Raw genomic sequence first — 24,362 nt, 5'->3', positions numbered from 1 at the left:
TCGAACCCAACGAGGAGTAGAAGGAAATGATAAGCGGTTTTCGGCAAGGTATTCTCTGCAAGTACTGAAATAAGTGGTAACAGATAGTTTTGTGATAAGATAAATTGTAATGAGCAACAAGTAACAAAAGTAAATAAAGTGCAGCAAGTTGGCCCAATCCTTTTTGTAGCAAAGGACAAGCCTGGAAAAACTCTTATATAAGGAAAAGCGCTCCTGAGGACACATGGGAATATCGTCAAGCTAGTTTTCATCACGTTCATATGATTCGCGTTCGGTACTTTGATAATTTGACATGTGGGTGGACCGGTGCCTGGGTACTGTTCTTACTTGAACAAGCATCCCACTTACGATTAACCTCTATTGCAAGCATCCGCAACTACAACAAAAGTTAAGGTAAACCTAACCATAGCATGAAACATATGGATCCAAATCAGCCCCTTACGAAGCAACGCATAAACTAGGGTTTAAGCTTCTGTCACTCTAGCAACCCATCATCTACTTATTACTTCCCAAGGCCTTCCTCTAGGCCCAAATAATGGTGAAGTGTTATGTAGTCGACGTTCACATAACACCACTAGAGGCTAGACAACATACATCTCATCAAAATATCGAACGAATACCAAATTCACATGACTACTAATAGCAAGACTTCTCCCTTGTCCTCAGGAACAAACGTAACTACTCACAAAGCATAAACATGTTCATAATCAGAGGGGTATTAATATGTATATAGGATCTGAACATATGATCTTCCACCAATTTAACCAACTAGCATCAACTACAAGGAGTAATTAACACTAGTAGCAACCTACTAGCACCAATCCCGGACTTGGAGACTAGAATTGGATACAAGAGATGAACTAGGGTTTTCAGATGATATGGTGCTGATGAAGATGTTGATGGAGATTGCCCTCTCCCAATGAGAGGAGCGTTGGTGATGACGATGGCGATGATTTCCCCCTTCGGGAGGGAAGTTTCCCCGGCAGAACAACCCTGTCAGAGCTCTAGATTGGATCCGCCAAGGTTCCGCCTCGTGGCAGCGGAGTTTCATCCCGAAAGGTTGCTTCTTATTTTTTTCTCGACGAAAGACTTCATATAGGAGAAGATGGTCATCGAAGAGCCACCAGGGGGCCCACGAGGTAGGGGGCGTGCCCTAGGGGGGGGGCCACCCTCGTGAGCAGGGTGTGGGCCCCCTGGTCTTCATCTTTGGCGAGGATTTTTCATTATTTATTATAAGGTATTCCGTGGAGTTTCAGAACTTTTGGAGTTGTGCAGAATAGGTCTCTAATATTTGCTCCTTTTCTAGCCCAGAATTCCAGCTGTCGGCATTCTCCCTCCTTATGTAAACCTTGTAAAATAAGAGAGAATAGCCATAAGTATTGTGACATAATGTGAAATAGCAGCCCATAATGCAATAAATATCGATATAAAAGTATGATGCAAAATGGACGTATCAGAGGACGAGGCTCATGGCCCGGCAACAGCTATTACCGGGGAGACATAGACCCCTGCCCGGCAGACCTCCCCAGGTATCTTGTTTAATAATTCTTCTTTTCTTTGATGCTCTGATTGCTTCCACTGGGTTCTTTAGTCGCTTCGAGACTTCTGCTTCTTCATTGTTCACTGGCCTTTTATATGCAGCCCCTCAAACTGAAGAACCAAATTTGCTGGAGGTAGTGGCTGACATAGGAAGGGTTGCCGCAGAAGAAGCCGCGGAGCTCGCAACTGCTAAGGGGCAGGATCTCGTAGCTGGAGATGTCCCGGGCTCCTTGGCGGTGATGGAGCATCCTTCTGAGGACACCCTGGTAGGGGAAGTGGTTGTCGAGATGAGATTCCACTCCAGACCACGGGCCCCCTTCCCGCCGTCGGGACCGTTGCTGAGGTTTCGCTACCCCCTTGAGCGCGCTGGCAATGGTGTTGTCGTTGCCTAACATTGGAGCCCCCGACCTGTCCCTCACCACGGATGTAGAGCTTGATGAAGAACTCCAACGCCTCCTGGCTCCGCTCTAACAGGGAGTCGAAGAGGCCGATGACTCGGCTGCTGTCACCATGGATTTGTCCTTCATGGAATCCATGGCAGTGGGCATGAAGGAAATGCATGCCCGACATAGTTAGAAGTGGCAGGAGCTCAAGACACGGTGTGAGTCCGCCGGCAAGGTGGACCAGAAGCTGAAGGATAAGTGCTTGGAGATGTGCGAGTGGCACGAGAAGCAATTCAAAGTTCTCCTGAGGCATCAAGAGACGCTCCTGATGATGAGGGAGGACGTCATGGCTCAGGACGACGCCTGGTGGACCACAAGGCATCTCTGGACGCCAGAGAGCGAGAGATCTCCCTTTGGGACGAGAAGCTCGAAGCCGCCCTTCGGGCCAAGGACGAAAGCTTGGAGGCTCTGGTGCAGCAACGCACTAAGGAATTGGAGGATAAGGATGGAACTGCCCTGGACACCCTTACTACCGACCATGTCACCGAGCTGCAGAAGCTTATTGAAAATCTGGACGCCGCGTCTGCCGCCAAGACTAACCTCGATTGTTAGGTGGCCAAGCTGAACGAGGACCTTGCCGGGAGGTCAAAGAGGCGGAGAAGCTCAAGGAAGAACCACGGCAGGCGGAGACCCTCTTAGATGATGTGTAGTCGCAACTCTCCTCCAAGACCCAGAGTCTGGATGTAGCCAACGGCACCATCACAGACCGGAATGCCAGGATCGGCACCTTGGAGAGTGCGGCAGAGTCCATCGAGTCTCGCCAGCAGCTGCTATCCAAAAATCCGGACACCGCCAAATGTCTTCGGAAGGATGCAGAGGACAAGCTGAAGAACCATGTCGACATGAGCAACCTCTGGATCAAGACCCTGATTGATATTGTAGAGCGCCTTGGCGCCCAAGCTATGGTGATGGGCATGGATGGACCAGTCTTCTCAGCCAGTAAGCAGGAGGTCCCGAGCGTTAAGCTGGGGATCTTCTTCGACCAACTGGTCGAGAAGCTGAAGGCGCATGATGAGGGGAGAGCCGAGCGCTTCGCGACATAGTCCCGAAAGCTCGCCCACAATGCCCTCTTCATGGTCTTGAACAATATCACCTGCCACCACCCAGAGCTCGATCTTGACGACAGATTCAAGAAGCCGCCAGCGGGTGCTGACGTCGCAGCCGCCGAGAAGAAAGTTGCTCCCCGCACTGTTAGGGTTCTTCAATTTTAAGTCGTTCCTTCTGGCCATTGGACCGAGTACCGGGCCACTGTCATTTCCACCGGCCCTATAATGGAACATGATAAATATTTTCGTGTTTAGTTATTCTATCCCTAGTGTTTGCGCGGAACAGATACTCATAGTCTGATCTTTAAATGCGCGTTTTATCCCTTTGAACCCTATATGCTTGTGTTCGTATGATCAATTCCTGTGTATGCTCTGGATGCCTTCCGATATCATATTGCCATGATTGTCGTAAGGGTCCGGCCCTTAACAGTCATCTTGGCATGGATGCGTCTCGAGAGATTTTTCCTAGGTAGCTCTTGATGCAGCCTCTCGACCTATGAGCAAGGCTCTGGATAGGACAATGGTGCAATCAAAGAACTAGCCAAGGTTCCATCGCATGAGGGGTTTCACTATACGAACGCTCGCTAGGGCTTAAGGGATAAACGACTCCAAAGACTCGAAAAACATTGATAAGAGGTGATCATGCAAACTTAGCTTTCGTTTCGAGCCCCCTTTTTCTTCTATCGGGCCGCGCTCCCTGGCGCGCCCACGGCACTTGGAGGAGCAAAAGCTAATCAAGTGATCTCTTTGTTCCCGGCAGGGACCGACACGCATTCCTTGCGCCTGGCGGGTGCCGGGGCGTAGCGCTGGGCTCTTCTGGTCCTCTTCTCCTTTCCCCTTTTCCTTTCAAGTCAGTCTAGCGGCTGCCATTCCGTGGACCACGCCAATGCAGGTAGCCTTGCCGAAATATGCTTGCCGGGGTATCTATCAACGGACTCATACCAGCGCTTCGCCAGGATTACCCCCTAATAGGGGAAATACTGGACCGAGCATCGTGCGGTAATCATCGACATTGATGATGCCGAGGCTGAAGCAATTCGACTACTGACGAAGGAAAAGGAGCATGGCAGTAAATGTCAGATTCAAAAGCTCTCGGCCATGTCAGCAAAAGCCGCCCTCTAAAGGCGCCAGAGACGAACTATCCAGCCTAAACAAAATTCTGGACCAAATATGTCAGATCCATAGCACCCCTGGGGGAGGATACACCAAGCGAAGACGAGGATGAGCCTCTCAAGCAAGACACTGGGGAACAAAAGAAATTTCCACCAGAAGTCAAAACAGTAAACGTGTTACACGTGATCAAGGGAAGAAACAAAACGGCACTCCCAGAAAAATATGCCCAAGGGCCCATCACCGCAGAGTCCTGCCACTGGTCGTCTCAACCGATCACTTTCAACCATATTGATTACTCAGCAAGTATCCGGCGTGTAGGATGGGTTGCCCTAGTATTAGACCCAATAATTGACAGATACCACTTCACACGAGTCCTAATGGACGGTGGCAGCAGTCTAAACCTGATATATCAGGATACAATCCGCGAAATGGGGATAGACCCAACAAAAATTTGCCATATCAATACTACCTTCAAAGGAGTAACGCCAGACCCAGGGGCCCATTGCACGGGCTCCCTGCTACTAAAGGTTATATTCGGCTTCCCCGATAACTTCCGTAGCGAACAATTAACCTTCCAGATCGCTCCATTCCAAAGTGGCTATCAAGCACTACTCAGACGTGAAGCTTTCGCTCGCTTTAATGCAATACCGCACTACACTTCCCTCACACTCAAGATGCCCGGACCACGTGGCATCATTACAGTAAACGGAAGTATTAAGCGATCTTTGCGCGCCGAAGAGAGTGCGACTGCTTTGGCAGCCGCACACTAAAAACGGCCTGACCAACTAAAGCATTTAACAAGTCATCAAGACCTCGGACACGGTTAGACGAGTCCGGCGCAGCTATATGTAATTCATACCGGATCAATGGTCACACCCCTATTACAAATACAAGGGGCTCAACGCGCGCAGACAAGTGGCAATTTTTACTCATCTTGAATTATACATGGTTTCTTTAAAAACTATCTTTTTGCACGACAACTTTTTCACCTAAGTTCCTCTCTTTTACAGACGATCATCGTGCTACACCCGTGCAGGATACGGCACAACGAAGACACAGGCGCAGACATGCAGCAGGGACTCGCTCCAAGGATTCTTTTTAGATTAAGACCCTGCGTAAACCTTTTTTGATGTCTCTTGTTGATACATATCCACCAAATTCTCAGCACAGTTGAGAAGGATGCTGACGTCTTGGCATGTGGCCACGTCAGAATAATGCACGTACATGGACACTAGGGGCTTCTTACAAAGGGCACTATTTAGGCCCAGTTTATACCATAAAGACCGAATACCTTAGGGAGTGTTCGGCGTCGCGAGTTTGGCCTTATATGCATCAGCTCTGAATCATTGTCTTTGGTCAAATGTTGGGTTTGCCCGGCTCCTGTGTTTTGGTGCCTTACGTTCCGCTTTATCGGCTAAGGTAGCACCAGGAGAACTACTGCGATTGTGCCCTGGTTCATCCGGACGAGCACCTCAGTAGAGAAAGCCGAAAACTGACTGTCATGATATAGTGTGAGACTGGTCAACCACTCGATGACCTATCGGAATGTTAGAATTCCTCCGCCTTAACGAAGGGCCGTTTTCCGGCCAGGCATGTACGCACCCTGCGATCGGGAGAGTGCGGAGCCACCAGGGGCTATGTAGTAGTCCCACTGTCAAACTCCTATGGCTAAGTGAAAGTGTTAAAGCATTATAGTCCGGTTGCCTCGCTCGCTACGCTATCACCTTCTTAATAGGACCAAGACGTTGGGTTAAGTGTGAACACGCGCTTTTTGCGAGCACCTCCGCATTGTATGCGTGGGGGTTCAAGCCGACGGCTGCAATCTTTCAGGTTATACACATGTATACATAAACGGCCGCACAGGAGGCATCCTCAGGCAGAAGTATAAACATAGCCTTATAAAAACTTCATAAAAGCATTGTGTTTACAATGAGAGTACATATCACTCAAACATAATATTCTTCGGGCACTGGGCCTCTATCAAACGAGCACCCTCGAGAACCTCCTCAAAATAATGCTTGGCAGCCACTCGGCCTATGGCTGAACCCTGCACCGCAACAGTGGTAGCGTCCATCTCCGCCGAGTATGCTTTAACACGGGCAAGGGCCATCCGCGAGCCTTCTATGCACGCCGACCTCTTCATCGCATTAATGCGCGGCACCGCACCAAGGAACTGCTGCACTAAGCTGAAATAGCTGTTCGGCTTTGGCTTTTCCGGCCATAGCTGATCCACAACAGACCTCATGGCGAGTCCGGACAACCTATTCAGTTCGACCCATTCGGCTAGCTGGTCAGTCAATGAAAGTGGACGCTCTAGAACGTTGAATTGCGACCAGAACAGCTTGTCCACTTCACGATCTGTCTGACCTTGGAAGTACTTGGCAGCATCGGCAGCACTCGCCGCCAAATCCATATACGCATCTGCCGAACTCCACAGCCGATCTAGAGGGGCATACCGTGGATCTCCGAACATCCTCCGTAACATGAAGGGTTTCCCAGCTGCAATATCCCCGGCTTCCCGCAGCTCCTCCTTCGCTCTCATAGCAGAACGGGTGTCTTTGTCCGCCATCGTGGCCTTCTCAAGGTCCGATGCCTTCACTCGGTTTTCTTTTTCAAGGACCCGGCATCGGTCGGCAGTGTCTTTTAATTCTATGGCTGTCACATCCCTAGCCTTACCCTGGCCTTGGACTAGCTTGGTTGCTGCATCATGTTTAAATTCAAATGAAATTTGAATTGAGGAATTTTCAAAGCCTCAGAATCCTTTAAAAAAATGATCAAGATAAAAATTGCTTCAAATAAGTCCAAGAAAATGTTCTTGTTATCCTCTGGAAATATTGGCAAGAGGTAAAATCCAAACCAATATTTTCGGTATCTCAGAAACATTTATTTTGGGTATTTGAATTAAATCAATAGCTATTTGAATTGGACTTATATCTACTGTTAAATAAATATAGGTCCAATAATTCTGAAATATTTTTGTGGAGCATTGTTTTAATTCTTTTAGCTCCTAAAAATATTGTCAGAAGCAAAATAAATTGAATTGGTTTCAAAACCAAATTCAAAACAAACCTGCAAAATAGAAAACAGAATTAAAACAGAAAGAGAGAGAGAGAGAGAGTTTTACCTGGCCACTTACCTGGCAACCCACTGGCCGGCCCAGCACTGTGCTGGCCCGTGCCAGCCAGCTGCTTCCCCTTGCCAGAGCAGGCAGGGAGGTGAGCATGGCGCGCCCGAGCTCGCCACGCACCACCCAGCCTCTCTGCATCGCCCTGGTCGCCGTTGCGCCGCGTGGATCGTCTCCTGGTCGTCGCCCCGACCTCGCCGACACCCCATTCGCCCCCCCTACGCCTCTCCTCGCCCGTTCCCCGCCATGGCCGAAGCCTCCATGGACGCGCTGCCGTAACCCCGCACCCACAGCCACTGCCCCACCTCTCCGACGTGATCCCGAGCTCCGCCACGACGTCGTCGTCCTCTCCATCGAGTCACGCGGCGCTAGAAGCTCTGCTGCATCTCCAACGCCGCCGTTTCCGACCTCGGGTGCCGGTGATCCCCGCCGTCGATTCGCCGGACCCCGTGCCTCCCCTGCCTCGCCAGCAGCACCAGAAGAACCGCGGTGAGCCGCTGCTCGTTTCCCCCATGCCTCGTTGCCTAATTCGCCCCCTAGCCGCATCAACCACCGGAGCCGAGCGCTCCCCGCCGCCGGCCATGTCGCCGCCGCAGTTGCAACCCCCGCACGTCACACCAGAGCACGTAGGCATGCTCAGCGTTTCCTCAGGAAGCCGCAGATCCCACCAGTTCTTCGTGAAACGCGCCGTAGCGCCTAACCGCTCGAACCCGAAGCTCCGGCCGCCGCCACGAGCTCGACTCCGGCGAGCCCGCTCCACCCCAGCTCCTCCCACTTGCACTACCAGACGCGCGCGACCCCCAGCTACGCGTAGGACCAATCCGGCGTCCAAATGGTCGCCTGTGGGCGAAACCCAACGCGCTCCGCCGCCACTGACCTCGCCGGCGACGAGCCGTCGGCCTAACCCCGGTCTAGTTAACCACTAATGACCCAGCTAAACCACCCCTAGTGCCACTGCCATGTGGGCCCTGTACCTGTTTAGTTTAATTTATTTTTCTATTTAGATTAGTTAATAATCCACTGAGACCCACACGTCAGCATTGACTTTGCTGACGCGGCCGTTGACTGGTCCCACATGTCATCCACCCAAACCAGCCCTGTTACACTGACCCGTGGACCCCAGCGTCAGGTTTGACCTGGGCTGGCGTCTGTTGACCTGCTGACGTCATAGTGACGCAATGCTGACGCAATAAGTATTTTCTGGATTTAAAAATAATCAGGAAATTCCAGAAAATACCCAAAACTTCTAAAAATCATAGAAAATTAACCGTAGCTCCAAATTAAATAATTTATATATGAAAAATTATCAGAAAAATTCAAGGAATCCATCTGTACCATTTTCATGCATGTTAGAACAACTTATAGCTGCTGTTTAGCACAAATCAAATAAAGGGCATTTAAATAATCACATATGGAGTTTGAATTTGAATCTTGTATTCAAACCAACTTCATTTAATCTGTTGCTAGTTGCATTGGCTCAAAACACATTCATTTTGCCATGTCATGATCATGCATCATATTGTGCATTGCATTGATTGTGTTCCCTTCTGTGTTGCCGGTATTTGTCCCCTCTCGATAGACGTGATACCGATGATGTGATCGTTGACACTGATGAAGACTCAATGTTATCTTCAGAAGTGCGAGGCAAGCAAAACCCCCTTGTTCATTCCGATACAATCCCACTCTCTCGCTCCTGCTCTCTTTTACTGCATTAGGACAACACCGATTCAACTGTTACATGCTGCGGTAGTTGAACCCTTTATCCTCTGCATGACCTGTCATTGCCACAGTAAATAGATGAAACCCACTAGCATGAGTAGGAGTTGTTTGAGCCATGTTGTGCCTACTCATTCATGTTTGTTTGTCATGCCTGCTACTGCTTAGAGTTGAGTTAGGTCTGATTCATCGGGGATGAATTAGAGGTGTGTGAACATGTCCTACTGTGTGTGAGCTAAGCGTGTGAACACGATTTGGTAAAGGTAGCGGTGAGAGGCCATGTAGGAGTACATGGTGGGTTGTCTCATTGCAGCCGTCCTCAGGAACTGAGTTCTGTGTTTGTGATCCATGATTCAGCTACTACCATACATTGGGCCCTGAAATATGACCCCGCTCGACTTCTTATTCACCCTAGTCCTCTGTCCAGGAGTTGCAAGTAGTTTCTGGTGTTTGTAGCTTACTGGAGACCGTGGACAGCGCTGACCGTAGGGGTGGGCTGTGATGCGGTAGGTACGTGGCACGGTGTACCGGATGCCCGTTTGGTATCTCAGGAACCCTGTTCACATCGTTTGGGGCTGTGAGCGAAACTCCGGCCGGATCTCCTCATGGATGGAACCCGAATAGGCGATAAACCTGGACTAGAGACTTAGGTGTTTATGTAGGTCGTGGTCTACACCCACGTCGGCTTTCGCTTGAAGTCTGCCGAGCACATGTCGTGTGCAGACGCTAAGTGGTGGAAACATGTATGAAGAAGTACACCCCTGCAGGGTTAACCTAATCTATTCGAATAGCCGTGTCCGCGGAAAAGGACTTCTGGGTTGCTTATATCAGTTCGTAGACAAGTGAAAGTGGATACTCTAAAATACGCAAGATAAGCGTGAGTGCTATGGATGGCGTTCTCGTAGGGGAACGAGAGCGGATCCATAGTGGTGTATTGATATGGTGAATATGTGGACTCGTGTGCGCCACTTCAAAAGAGTTACTTGCAGTCGTAGCTTAGGATAGCCACCGAGTCAAAGCTGGCTTGCTGCAGTTAAACCCCACCACCCCTTTGTTGATAATGATGCATATGTAGTTAGTTCCGATGTAAGTCTTGCTGGGTACATTTGTACTCACGTTTGCCTATTTTATGTTTTTGCAGAGAGACTTCGGTCTCACTAGTAGTTCGCGTGGACTTCGATGTTTAGCTTGTTACCTCAGCTACGATCTTGTGCCCTCGGCAGGATCTGGTAGATAGTCAGGCTTCTCAGCCTTTTTCATTTATAGATGTCTGTACCCAGACATGATAGCTTCCGCTTGTGCTTTGATTCGTATGCTCTGATTGTTGGGTCATGAGACCCATGTTTGTAATATCTCGCTCCTCGGAGCCTATTGAATAAATACTTGAGTCGTAGAGTCATGTTGTGATGCCATGTTGTATTTGCACATATCGAGCATATTGTGTGTATGTTATTGAAATGCTTGGTATGTGTGGGATCTGACCATCTAGTTGTTTATCTTTAGTAGCCTCTCTTACCGGGAAATGTCTCCTAGTGTTTCCACCGAGCCATGGTAGCTTGCTACTGCTCCGGAACACTTAGGCTGGCCGCCATGTGTCCTTCTTCGTTCCTGTGTCTGTCCCTTCGGGGAAATGTCACGCGATGAATACCGGAGTCCTGTTAGCCCGCTACAGCCCGGTTCACCGGAGTCCTGCTAGCCCAGTGCTACAGCCTGGATTCACTCGCTGATGACCGACACGTTCGATGCTGGGTCATGGATGCCTGTCCCTGTAAGTCTGTGCCACTTTGGGTTTACGACTAGCCATGTCAGCCCGGGCTCCTTATCATATGGATGCTAGCGACACTGTCATATACGTGTGCCAAAAGGCGCAAACGGTCCCGGGCAAAGGTAAGGCGACACCCGTGGGAATACCGTGCGTGAGGCCGCAAAGTGATATGAGGTGTTACATGCTAGGTCGATGTGGCATTGAGTCGGGGTCCTGACAGCGTTGGTATCAGAGCTTGACTGCCTGTAGGATTACCAAGCCAAACTGGTCGAAGTTGAGTCTAGAAATTCTTTAGTTATATAAGGGAATTGATTGTGGGATGGAACGTAAGGCTCTTTTTACTTCTTATACCTTATGCCCTTCTGATCTGAGTCATCTTATCTTTCCTACGGGGATTAAGAACTAGGCTATCTCTTCTTTCTATCAGGATCACGTGTTACTAATCCGTAGACTTATAAGATTGTTGGATTTAAGCTTGAGTTCAGTTTCTACTACTTCCGTACGTTAACTGTTGATCTCGAAACCTTGATACTATGCTTCTGAGTGATTATGCCACCATTTTTGTGAATGTCTCAAATCTTTTCTGAGCATTTACAGCCGTTATGCTGTCCGAGTCATCCCAGGTTTCCAAAGAGTCTGATGCATTTGCAAATCCCTTCCTCCTGTTTCCGATGTGCCTTTGGTCAGATTAATCACACAAATCAGTGAGTTGAGGTACTTTATTGCCTTGACATATATGTTGGAGTTGGTATTATGACCCTAGGTGTCTTAGGGGATCATCTAGTAATTTAGCCATGATTGTGTCCCAGTGTGATGATTCTGGCCATCATTCTCGTAAGCATCCCTTGATGCCACTTAGTTAGTAGGTATTCCATTCCGGGCTTCTTGAACCCGAGATTCACCCTACTTACTTCATGTCGATAGTGTTTGCTAGTTCCCTTAGGTTATTAGTAACCTTTGCGATAGTCCTTGAAGTCCGTGGTATCTTCTTCTTCCAAATACCATGAACTACTTATGGCAGAAGTTCCTCGTTGAACTGAACAATCACAACCAGAGTGCTCTTGATGAGTTCTCCATTATATATTGTGGTTCTGCCAGTTCTACCTTTCTGCATGGGTTATCCGGAGGAATTATGTTGAACTTGGTTCGACATACTAATCTATGCATCCACAACTCAGAAAGTTATATGTTCCTTTGAGTTGTCCCTCTTTAGTTGTCTACTGACCTTTTTCTATCAATTGATAGTCAAGAGTATGCGTGCGTTCGTTTGTCGATGCCTATTACTCTTGTGGTCCGTCAAGCCATTCTGTCCTGAATGACTTGGAGAAACAAACTCCAGTACCTCATCCATATCTAGGATTGGGTCAAAGTAGTTGTATTCCGCAGATCAGATGCCAATCCAGCTTTTGGTTCTGTTCTACCTTGGAGTATTACCCCCTTTATGTCAGAATTGTCATGAGAACTGCACCAACTCTCATGAATTTTGACGTAGTGATACTTCTCACCATCATTAGTCATTCCTCGGCCCTCGTGTTGATGCAACCGGAATACCGACAAATGAATTGTGATGTGTGAAATCCATACTCCCAGCAACCTCGTTGTTTGGTAGTTAAAGGACAATAATTTCATTCTTAGCCTATTGGTTCTTGAATCATCATTCTAAGACTGATCGTGCTATCTAGTCCTTATTTCCGGTGCACCCTTCGATCAATGAGTTAGGATTGTGCCAATCCCTCGCTCTGTTGATCATATCGTCTTGCCCTGAAAAGCAAGATTGTTCCTGAGCCTAATAGCATATCGGTGGTTGTGATTTTCCGATTATCTTCTCGGAAGTATCACCGGGTCGTCACCCGACCGCTATGTTGAGCTCGTGATCAAGTTGGTTTATCCTTGTAAACCACCCCTTCTCCAAGAATCTGTGTGGGATACCCCTGAGCTAGTTGGCTAAGCTGAACAACAACTTGGAAAGTTGGAAGATGGAAGCTTGCCCGACTTAGTTCGTTCCAAAGGGATATTCTTGTGTAGTGTGTGTTGAAGAAAGATGATATCTTCATCAATTGGTCCTTGTGATCAATTGTTCGATCTATTATCTTACCCAAACCTTTGATTTGAGTATGGGCTATCGTCAAATCAAATCCGAACCAATGATGTTCGTAGTGTTGTCTTACTCGTGGATTTTCCTCGAGCATACACCATTATATCGTTTGGGTCTGACTAGTGCTATCACTCGTTCACATAATTATGGAACTCCTTCTTCATGGAAACCAGGATGAGTTGTTGTTGAGCCCATCAGCAATATATTTAACCTCTCCATGATTATGTTGAACATCCAGCTAGTACTGGAAACTTTTCTAAGCATTATCTTCATGACCCGCTCATGGAGCATATGTCCGGATGAAAGATGTGACTTTCTCTAATTCACGTGCACTTGGTGTAAGTTGCCGCCGTGTATCCGAGAAAGATTGTTTTTGCTTCCTTGGAATCATCCCAAGTCAGTCATGCATGTGTGAAGTATACATTGGATTGTGAGATTAGCTACCTCCATTCTATATGTGTCCCGAGCACACCAAGCCACTGATTGATTTGTTCAAGGAGAAGAAGTTCCTTCTTAAGAGTATACCTTATGCAAGGACTTCGATATCCTCGATGATGGTTTTCCCCCGGAACTCGGTAGTGTTTTATTATAAGACTACCATGTGTTCATGTTTGTCTGTGACAGCGTGTTCACACGTGTGTAGCAGAACCAGCTCATGTTTTGGAGCTTGCTATCGTAGTTCATTTCCCGAGAATCTCGCAACGTCATCTCGTCGATTTATGTTGCAAACTTTCTTTTTCTTCCTAGACTCGATGAGTCTGGAATATCCTGACACCAACCAGATCTGAATCTCAGGCAGATATGATGGTTGGAACATTTCCCAAGAACTATAATATTGGTCTCTCGATAACCGGTAAGGTGGATGTCGTGGCCAACACACCCAGCCGGAAGACCCATTGTTGTAGTATCTTGATTAAGGAGGTTGGCCACCTCCCCATAAGGATTTCGTAGGATTTACTCCCTAGTTGTTCCTTATGGATTTTTGTGTTCCTGAAGTCCGACCTTTACTTGATGTTCTAGCTACCAAACCATTTCAATGAGTGGGTTACACTGGCACATCAAGGAGAACATTAGAAGTGGAGTGCTAAATGTCTCTCGGTCGATCATCCAGATTTTATTTCCTTGGCCCCGCCAAGGGTGAAATCTGAGAAAGTGTTATCTTCCTTTGCATCTGCATCATCCATCATCATTCATCATGGTAGCAAGTTGTGTTGCCAGGATCATTGACACGGATGTTGGTAAAACCTTGATGATTGTGGAAATGCTCAAGTTCTTGAGAGCACGCACAAGCGCTAGGTGTTATATTCGGCACTAACTGGGGATCCTCTCCGTTTCCTCGGCAATGCTATGACCTACTCAAACAGTGAATTCACTCTCTATTGTTGGGTTCTTCCCCAGTTACCAGAATCATTCCCAGCATTTGCATTTTGTTCCCAGCTTGCACCGTCAATGTGCCATTCTACCATGGGTCTCTTCCATTTCCGGTGGTAAGCAAGTTCATCCATTACGTTGTCTTCAACAAGGTAATCCACATCATCCAAGTCCAAGTATGCCATTCTACCGACCCCGCCAATCGATTGCTGTGATTTGCCTTAGGCTGATATAGAGAGTCTCAATGATCTCTATATCAAAGGTAATTCTTTTTGCCACTTAAGATAATAATCTACGAATCACCCTTCTCCAGGATGTTTCGTCGTGGTATCATGGCAATTCAACTCCTCGCTACGTTGACAACCGATCGCCACATTCTTAAGTCTGGAATTGTTGTCTACCTAGTGAACCTCGTCACCTGCTCCACTCCATTCCTCTAGAGGTGTGCTTCGTCTCTCAGCTCGAGAGATGTTGCTATGTCCCATTCCGTGAGTTAATCCTGAGTTGTTCAACCTTCGAGAAGAACGATTCTTCTAGGGTCTTTCCTTTCCTCTCGTTGTCATGTTAGTTGGAGTTCTCAGAACAAGACGACAAGACAAAGATGGTGATCGAATCAACGTTCCTATGAAGTGCAACCTGGATCGTGAAGAGTATATTAGTCTGCGTTACCCTTCACCTTACCCTACGCTTGAATCTCGAGACGAGATTCTTGTTTAGTGGGGGTGAGTTGTCACATCCCTAGCCTTACCCTGGCCTTGGACTAGCTTGGTTGCTGCATCATGTTTAAATTCAAATGAAATTTGAATTGAGGAATTTTCAAAGCCTCAGAATCCTTTAAAAAAATGATCAAGATAAAAATTGCTTCAAATAAGTCCAAGAAAATGTTCTTGTTATCCTCTAGAAATATTGGCAAGAGGTAAAATCCAAACCAATATTTTCGGTATCTCAGAAACATTTATTTTGGGTATTTGAATTAAATCAATAGCTATTTGAATTGGACTTATATCTACTGTTAAATAAATATAGGTCCAATAATTCTGAAATATTTTTGTGGAGCATTGTTTTAATTCTTTTAGCTCCTAAAAATATTGTCAGAAGCAAAATAAATTGAATTGGTTTCAAAACCAAATTCAAAACAAACCTGCAAAATAGAAAACAGAATTAAAACAGAAAGAGAGAGAGAGAGAGTTTTACCTGGCCACTTACCTGGCAACCCACTGGCCGGCCCAGCACTGTGCTGGCCCGTGCCAGCCAGCTGCTTCCCCTTGCCAGAGCAGGCAGGGAGGTGAGCATGGCGCGCCCGAGCTCGCCACGCACCACCCAGCCTCTCTGCATCGCCCTGGTCGCCGTTGCGCCGCGTGGATCGTCTCCTGGTCGTCGCCCCGACCTCGCCGACACCCCATTCGCCCCCCCTACGCCTCTCCTCGCCCGTTCCCCGCCATGGCCGAAGCCTCCATGGACGCGCTGCCGTAACCCCGCACCCACAGCCACTGCCCCACCTCTCCGACGTGATCCCGAGCTCCGCCACGACGTCGTCGTCCTCTCCATCGAGTCACGCGGCGCCAGAAGCTCTGCTGCATCTCCAACGCCGCCGTTTCCGACCTCGGGTGCCGGTGATCCCCGCCGTCGATTCGCCGGACCCCGTGCCTCCCCCGCCTCGCCAGCAGCACCAGAAGAACCGCGGTGAGCCGCTGCATCGTTTCCCCCATGCCTCGTTGCCTAATTCGCCCCCTAGCCGCATCAACCACCGGAGCCGAGCGCTCCCCGCCGCCGGCCATGTCGCCGCCGCGGTTGCAACCCCCGCACGTCGCACCAGAGCACGTAGGCGTGCTCAGCGTTTCCTCAGGAAGCCGCAGATCCCACCAGTTCTTCGTGAAACGCGCCGTAGCGCCTAACCGCTCGAACCCGAAGCTCCGGCCGCCGCCACGAGCTCGACTCCGGCGAGCCCGCTCCACCCCAGCTCCTCCCACTTGCACTACCAGACGCGCGCGACCCCCAGCTACGCGTAGGACCAATCCGCCGTCCAAATGGTCGCCTGTGGGCGAAACCCGACGCGCTCCGCCGCCACTGACCTCGCCGGCGACGAGCCGTCGGCCTAACCCCGGTCTAGTTAACCACTAGCTAAACCACCCCTAGTGCCACTGCCATGTGGGCCCTGTACCTGTTTAGTTTAATTTATTTTTCTATTTAGATTAGTTAATAATCCACTGAGACCCACACGTCAGCATTGACTTTGCTGACGCGGCCGTTGACTGGTCCCACATGTCATCCACCCAAACCAGCCCTGTTACACTGACCCGTGGACCCCAGCGTCAGGTTTGACCTGGGCTGGCGTCTGTTGACCTGCTGACGTCATAGTGACGCAATGCTAACGCAATAAGTATTTTCTGGATTTAAAAATAATCAGGAAATTCCAGAAAATACCCAAAACTTCTAAAAATCATAGAAAATTAACCGTAGCTCCAAATTAAATAATTTATATATGAAAAATTATCAGAAAAATTCAAGGAATCCATCTGTACCATTTTCATGCATGTTAGAACAACTTATAGCTGCTGTTTAGCACAAATCAAATAAAGGACATTTAAATAATCACATATGGAGTTTGAATTTGAATCTTGTATTCAAACCAACTTCATTTAATCTGTTGCTAGTTGCATTGGCTCAAAACACATTCATTTTGCCATGTCATGATCATGCATCATATTGTGCATTGCATTGATTGTGTTCCCTTCTGTGTTGCCGGTATTTGTCCCCTCTCGATAGACGTGATACCGATGATGTGATCGTTGACACTGATGAAGACTCAATGTTATCTTCAGAAGTGCGAGGCAAGCAAAACCCCCTTGTTCATTCCGATACAATCCCACTCTCTCGCTCCTGCTCTCTTTTACTGCATTAGGACAACACCGATTCAACTGTTACATGCTGCGGTAGTTGAACCCTTTATCCTCTGCATGACCTGTCATTGCCACAGTAAATAGATGAAACCCACTAGCATGAGTAGGAGTTGTTTGAGCCATGTTGTGCCTACTCATTCATGTTTGTTTGTCATGCCTGCTACTGCTTAGAGTTGAGTTAGGTCTGATTCATCGGGGATGAATTAGAGGTGTGTGAACATGTCCTACTGTGTGTGAGCTAAGCGTGTGAACACGATTTGGTAAAGGTAGCGGTGAGAGGCCATGTAGGAGTACATGGTGGGTTGTCTCATTGCAGCCGTCCTCAGGAACTGAGTTCTGTGTTTGTGATCCATGATTCAGCTACTACCATACATTGGGCCCTGAAATATGACCCCGCTCGACTTCTTATTCACCCTAGTCCTCTGTCCAGGAGTTGCAAGTAGTTTCTGGTGTTTGTAGCTTACTGGAGACCGTGGACAGCGCTGACCGTAGGGGTGGGCTGTGATGCGGTAGGTACGTGGCACGGTGTACCGGATGCCCGTTTGGTATCTCAGGAACCCTGTTCACATCGTTTGGGGCTGTGAGCGAAACTCCGGTCGGATCTCCTCATGGATGGAACCCGAATAGGCGATAAACCTGGACTAGAGACTTAGGTGTTTAGGTAGGTCGTGGTCTACACCCACGTCGGCTTTCGCTTGAAGTCTGCCGAGCACATGTCGTGTGCAGACGCTAAGTGGTGGAAACATGTATGAAGAAGTACACCCCTGCAGGGTTAACCTAATCTATTCGAATAGCCGTGTCCGCGGAAAAGGACTTCTGGGTTGCTTATATCAGTTCGTAGACAAGTGAAAGTGGATACTCTAAAATACGCAAGATAAGCGTGAGTGCTATGGATGGCGTTCTCGTAGGGGAACGAGAGCGGATCCATAGTGGTGTATTGATATGGTGAATATGTGGACTCGTGTGCGCCACTTCAAAAGAGTTACTTGCAGTCGTAGCTTAGGATAGCCACCGAGTCAAAGCTGGCTTGCTGCAGTTAAACCCCACCACCCCTTTGTTGATAATGATGCATATGTAGTTAGTTCCGATGTAAGTCTTGCTGGGTACATTTGTACTCACGTTTGCCTATTTTATGTTTTTGCAGAGAGACTTCGGTCTCACTAGTAGTTCGCGTGGACTTCGATGTTTAGCTTGTTACCTCAGCTACGATCTTGTGCCCTCGGCAGGATCTGGTAGATAGTCAGGCTTCTCAGCCTTTTTCATTTATAGATGTCTGTACCCAGACATGATAGCTTCCGCTTGTGCTTTGATTCGTATGCTCTGATTGTTGGGTCATGAGACCCATGTTTGTAATACCTCGCTCCTCGGAGCCTATTGAATAAATACTTGAGTCGTAGAGTCATGTTGTGATGCCATGTTGTATTTGCACATATCGAGCATATTGTGTGTATGTTATTGAAATGCTTGGTATGTGTGGGATCTGACCATCTAGTTGTTTATCTTTAGTAGCCTCTCTTACCGGGAAATGTCTCCTAGTGTTTCCACCGAGCCATGGTAGCTTGCTACTGCTCCGGAACACTTAGGCTGGCCGGCATGTGTCCTTCTTCGTTCCAGTGTCTGTCCCTTCGGGGAAATGTCACGCGATGAATACCGGAGTCCTGTTAGCCCGCTACAGCCCGGTTCACCGGAGTCCTGCTAGCCCAGTGCTACAGCCTGGATTCACTCGCTGATGACCGACACGTTCGATGCTGGGTCATGGATGCCTGTCCCTGTAAGTCTGTGCCACTTTGGGTTTACGACTAGCCATGTCAGCCCGGGCTCCTTATCATATGGATGCTAGCGACACTGTCATATACGTGTGCCAAAAGGCGCAAACGGTCCCGGGCAAAGGTAAGGCGACACCCGTGGGAATACCGTGTGTGAGGCCGCAAAGTGATATGAGGTGTTACATGCTAGGTCGATGTGGCATTGAGTCGGGGTCCTGACAGCGGCCATCTTGGCCATCTTCTCTTGGCTCTCGCAATGCGCGACCTTCTCGGCTTTCAACTCTTCGGCCGCCTTCAAAGCAGCCGCATTACTAATCCTCGCTTGTTCCTTGGCTCGGGCAAGTTCTGCCCGCAAGGTTTCCACGGTGGCAGCTCCATCTGCAGTCACAACATATTAAAGATACTGGCATCATGTTGCTCTTACTATGTGACGTTCACCAGATAATAACACTTACCCTGTGCCTCGTCAAGCCTCTTGTTAACAAGTTTGATGTCGGCGTCTGCCGCATCAAGTTGCCGTTTTAATTTGGCAAACTTACTAGTCCGGCTAGCCACCGGAGCTTCCACCACCTGCACATAGGGGCAGTCTGGTTATTGCCTGGGAATATGATCCTCTGTTCGCCGTCGTTCTCGACGACAACTAGAGTCTCAGGGGCTACTATCTACACAGGGCACACCTAATATGTGCAGTATTATCACATATTATCTCACGTACCTCAAAGCCTGTCAGTAGACTCATAAAGGCTTCATGTAATCCGCTTTCGGCGGACGAAATTCTCTCCATCACCGTACCCATCAGCATACGGTGTTCTTCTGAGATGGCCGCTCGCCCCACCAGCTCCCTCAGAACGTCCGACCGCATACCAGACGATGCCGGACTCTTTTGTCTGCTCTCTTCGGGAGACGAACGCTGGGGACTTTGGGGGTCTATGGGTTTGTCTTCTGGCCTCATCGAATCCGGAGAGGACCTCCATGACAACACTTCGGGGTCGCCCGCTTCTTGAGCGGAGGAATCCGGGGGAGGCGTTTCGCTCTCCATCATCTCTGGAAGAAGATCCCCCGAAGACGAGCTCAGCTGAGAGGGGCTAAGGCCCGAACTGCAAGATATATGCGGTGGTTATTTTCTTAGAAAAAGATAGCACACCTTTACTATTAAAAGTATTTTGGATCACTTACGACTCGTTGGAGGGCTGATCCCCCCGCGGACTTTGTGCGGCAAAAGCACCCCCCGAGGCAGGACCCTCTATGGGAGACTTCTTCTCCCGTTTGGAGGCTTCGGCTTCCGGATCCTCGGAAGCGGTCCTTTTCCTCCCTCAGTTATCCTCCTTCATGGAGATGCTCATTCCCTCGGTTGGAACGGGCAGCGATGGGGGCCCGCGTCCGCTCGGATTATGCCCCCCCCTCGTATCTTCCTTCGAGGGCCCCGGGCAAGGTGCGAGCTCGAGCATCTTTTCCAATACCGGATTTTCCAAACCCTCAGGGAGGGGGGCCAAACACCGAATCATCTTCGCCTTTGTTAGCCAGTCCTGATCAAAAAGCGAACTCTCAGAAATAACTTCGTGACGAATAAAAAACGGTGTGTTCGGCCAAGAGGATTTCTTACTTGTTCGGCGGCGCGGTTACTGCTCAGGCCCACGTCCTCGGTAATATCCGAACACTCTACTTGAGGTCCGAAGAATGACTTGTACATCTCCTCATGCGTCAGGCCGAGGAAACTTTGAATGGCATGCGGTCCCTCTGGGTTGAACTCCCACAAGCGAAGGGGTCGGTGTTTGCAAGGCTGGACTTGACGGACCAGCATAACTTGTATTACCACAACCAAATTAAAATCTCCCTCGAAGAGATCTCGGATGCGGCTTTGCAGCATAGGCGTGTCCTTGGCTAGACCCCAGCTCAGACCTCTGCTAATCCATGACATCAGTTGTGGTGGGGGGCCCGAGCGGAAAGCGGGGGCAGCCGCCCACTTGGCACTTCTGGGAGCTGTGACGTAAAACCACTCCCATTGCCATAATTCGGACACCTTTGGAAAGGAACCTTTCGGCCATGGAGATCCTGCCATCTTGCCTATTGATGCACCTCTGCACGCTGCATGTTGCCCCTCGATCATCTTCGGCTTTACTTCAAAGGTCTTGAGCCACAGGCCGAAGTGAGGGGTAACGCAGAGGAAGGCCTCACACGCGACAATAAATGTCGAGATGTGGAGAAAGGAGTCCGGAGCTAGATCGTGGAAATCTAGCCCGTAATAGAACATCAAACCCCGGACGAAGGGATTCAGAGTGAGGCCTAGACCTCGGAGGAAGTGGGATACAAACACGACGTTCTCGTTGGGTTCGGGAGTAGGGACAATCTGCCCTCGAGCAGGCAGCCAATGCGAAACCTCGGCGGTCAGGTATTTGGCCTCCCTCAATTTCTTAACTCCTCTTCCGTAATGGAGGAGGGCATCCATCGGCCTTGAAGGCTGGATCCAGACATGATTGAAGATCCAGAGCACCTAACCTGGGCTTTGGGTGTTAGAACTCGAGGCAGGGGAAGGGTTCGATTGAGCACGAGAGAGATAAGCGAAAACCTTGTCCCTTTATAAAGAGGGTGAATATCAAGCGTCCTCTCCGTAGCCGTTTAGGACTTGCCTATAATCTAGGAGTCCTAGACACGATTGGGTTACCCACGATTGCATTAAAGAGAATCCCGTAATTGGGGGAACACGATCTTCGCTTCGGCAAGACGTGTCAAGAAACTGCCTTGCGTTATGTGCGGGGCTAGTTAAAAGAAACGGTTCAAATAATCACCGGGCCATGACGTAGCGTCATGCTGCCAAAACAAGCCAGCAAATTAGATTTGCAAAAATATTATTCTCTCTACGGTGGTACGTGGAACTTATTTTGCAGGGTCGGACACTATCCTCGTTTTCAAATTCTTCCGTGATGTATTCGGAGAAGGAACCCGCCTTGCAATGCCGAAGACAATACTGTGCGTTGGACTCATCGTCATTGAAGCCTAGTTCAGGGGCTACAGAGGGAGTCCTGGATTAGGGGGTCTCCGGACAGCCAGACTATCTCCATTGGCCGGACTGTTAGACTATGAAGATACAAGATTGAAGACTTCGTCTCGTGTCCAGATGGGACTCTACTTGGCGTGGAAGGCAAGCTAGGCAATACGGATATGGATATTTCCTCCTTTGTAACCGACCTTGTGTAACCCTAACCCTCTCCGGTGTCTATATAAATCGAAGGGTTTTAGTCCGTAGGACAACAACATACAATCATACCATAGGCTAGCTTCTAGGGTTTAGCCTCTCTGATCTCGTGGTAGATCTACTCTTGTACTACCCATATCATCAATATCAATCAAGTAGGACATAGGGTTTTACCTCCATCAAGAGGGCCCAAACCTGGGTAAAACATCGTGTCCCCTGCCTCATGTTACCATCCGGCCTAGACGCACAGTTCGGGACCCCCTACCCGAGATCCTCCGGTTTTGACACCGACAGTACTCTTGTGGTTTCTTTTGGTTGCTCTGGCTTGTAAATGTATCTATGTTATCTAACCCTGTTTACTCAGGTTCATTCCCTCCTAAGCCAACTCAAGACCACAAGGTAAGTATATGCATTACACTCATGTGCATGAGGATTTCTTGCTGATGTACATATTGTTTTGCAAGAAAGACTTATGATCATGTAGGTACATTTCCTATATTTAGATCTTTTGCTCTGATGCATATAGCCAAGATACATGTAACACATTGCTTACTCTGTCATGCTATGCATTCACATGCTCTTATAGTCCATATTTACATGATTGCATACATGTAGGCGGAACCTATGCATGTTACATATCTTTCCAAAGCTTTACTCATTATTCTCTATATCTTTATCTAAAGCTTTGATGTATGTTGTCATCAATTACCAAAAAGGGGGAGATTGAAAGCACAAGTGCTCCGTGGGTGATTTTGGTAATTAATGTCAACATATCTCTTGTTGGACTAATGCTTTCATCTAGAATGCTTCAGATGATTTCAACAATGGAGTGGCATGGACTAAAGGGTGTGGAACCCTTTCGAGATGATAAGGACAAAGGATTGGCTCAAGCTCAAAGACTCAGGACTCTACATTTTTCATTTTTAGTGATCCAAGATCACATTGAGTCCATAGGAAAGCCAATACTATTAAGAGGGGATGAGGTGTTGCTTATGGCTTGCTTGCTCAAAGTGTTTAGTGATATGCTCCAAAGCCCTCAACAACTTTCTCAAATCCACATATGTCCCAAACCAAAAGTCAAACTCGGCCCCACCAAACTTTCCTATCCGACGCCACCGAGTTCACTTGACCTAGCCACTACCAGAAACCCTAATCAATTCGGTCTCACCGATGGGATCTCGGTCTCATCGAGATGGGCTTGCAAACTCTATGTTGCCTATTGCATTAATTTCGCTCCCACCGAAATATGAAATCGGTCCCACCGAGTTTGCTTAGCCAACTCTCTGTTTAGCTTATCACCAAAATCGGTCCCACCGAGTTTGTGTAATCGGTCCAACCGAGATGAGGCTTTACCCTAACCCTAATGGAGTCGGTCCCACCGAGTTGATCATGTCGGTCCCACCGAAATGCCAAATGGTCACATTATGAATCAAATCGGTCCGATCGAGTTTTATGATTCGGTCCCACCGAGTTTGGTGATTTATGTGTAACGGTTAGATTTTGTGTGGAGGCTATATATACCCCTCCACCCACTCTTTATTCATGGAGAGAGCCATCAGAATATGCCTACACTTCCAACATACATTTTCTGAGAGAGAACCACCTACACTTGTGTTGAGGTCAAGATATTCCATTCCAACCACATAAATCTTGATCTCTAGCCTTCCTCAAGTTGCTTTCTACTCAAATCATCTTTCTACCAAATCCAATCCTATGAGAGAGAGTTGGGTGTTGAGGAGACTATCATTTGAAGCACAAGAGCAAGGAGTTCATCATGAACACACCATCTATTACCTTTTGGAGAGTGGTGTCTCCTAGATTGGTTAGGTGTCACTTGGGAGCCACCGTCAAGATTGTGGAGTTGAACCAAGGAGTTTGTACGGGCAAGGAGATCGCCTACTTCGTGAAGATCTACCCTAGTGAAGCATGTCCTTCGTGGGCGATGGCCATGGTGGGATAGACAAGGTTGCTTCTTCGTGGACCCTTCATGGGTGGAGCCCTCCATGGACTCGCGCAACCGTTACCCTTCATGGGTTGAAGTCTCCATCAACATGGATGTACGATAGCACCACCTATCGGAACCACGCCAAAAATCTCTGTGTCTCCATTTGTGTTTGCACACTCGAATCCCATCCCTTTACATTCTTGCAACTTGCATGATTTACTTTCCATTGCTCATATACTCTTGTCATGCTTGCTTCATATGTATTGTGAATGTTTGAACTTGTGCTAAAACTCCACTTAACTTAAATAATTTAAAAACTGCAATTTCTTTGCTAAGAGTCCATTCA

Source organism: Triticum dicoccoides, chromosome 1A (assembly GCF_002162155.2).
Source record: "Triticum dicoccoides isolate Atlit2015 ecotype Zavitan chromosome 1A, WEW_v2.0, whole genome shotgun sequence".
NCBI classification, from domain to species: domain Eukaryota; kingdom Viridiplantae; phylum Streptophyta; class Magnoliopsida; order Poales; family Poaceae; genus Triticum; species Triticum dicoccoides.
The sequence above is the reverse complement of the archived record's forward strand: the minus strand, read 5'-3'. Positions refer to the sequence as shown.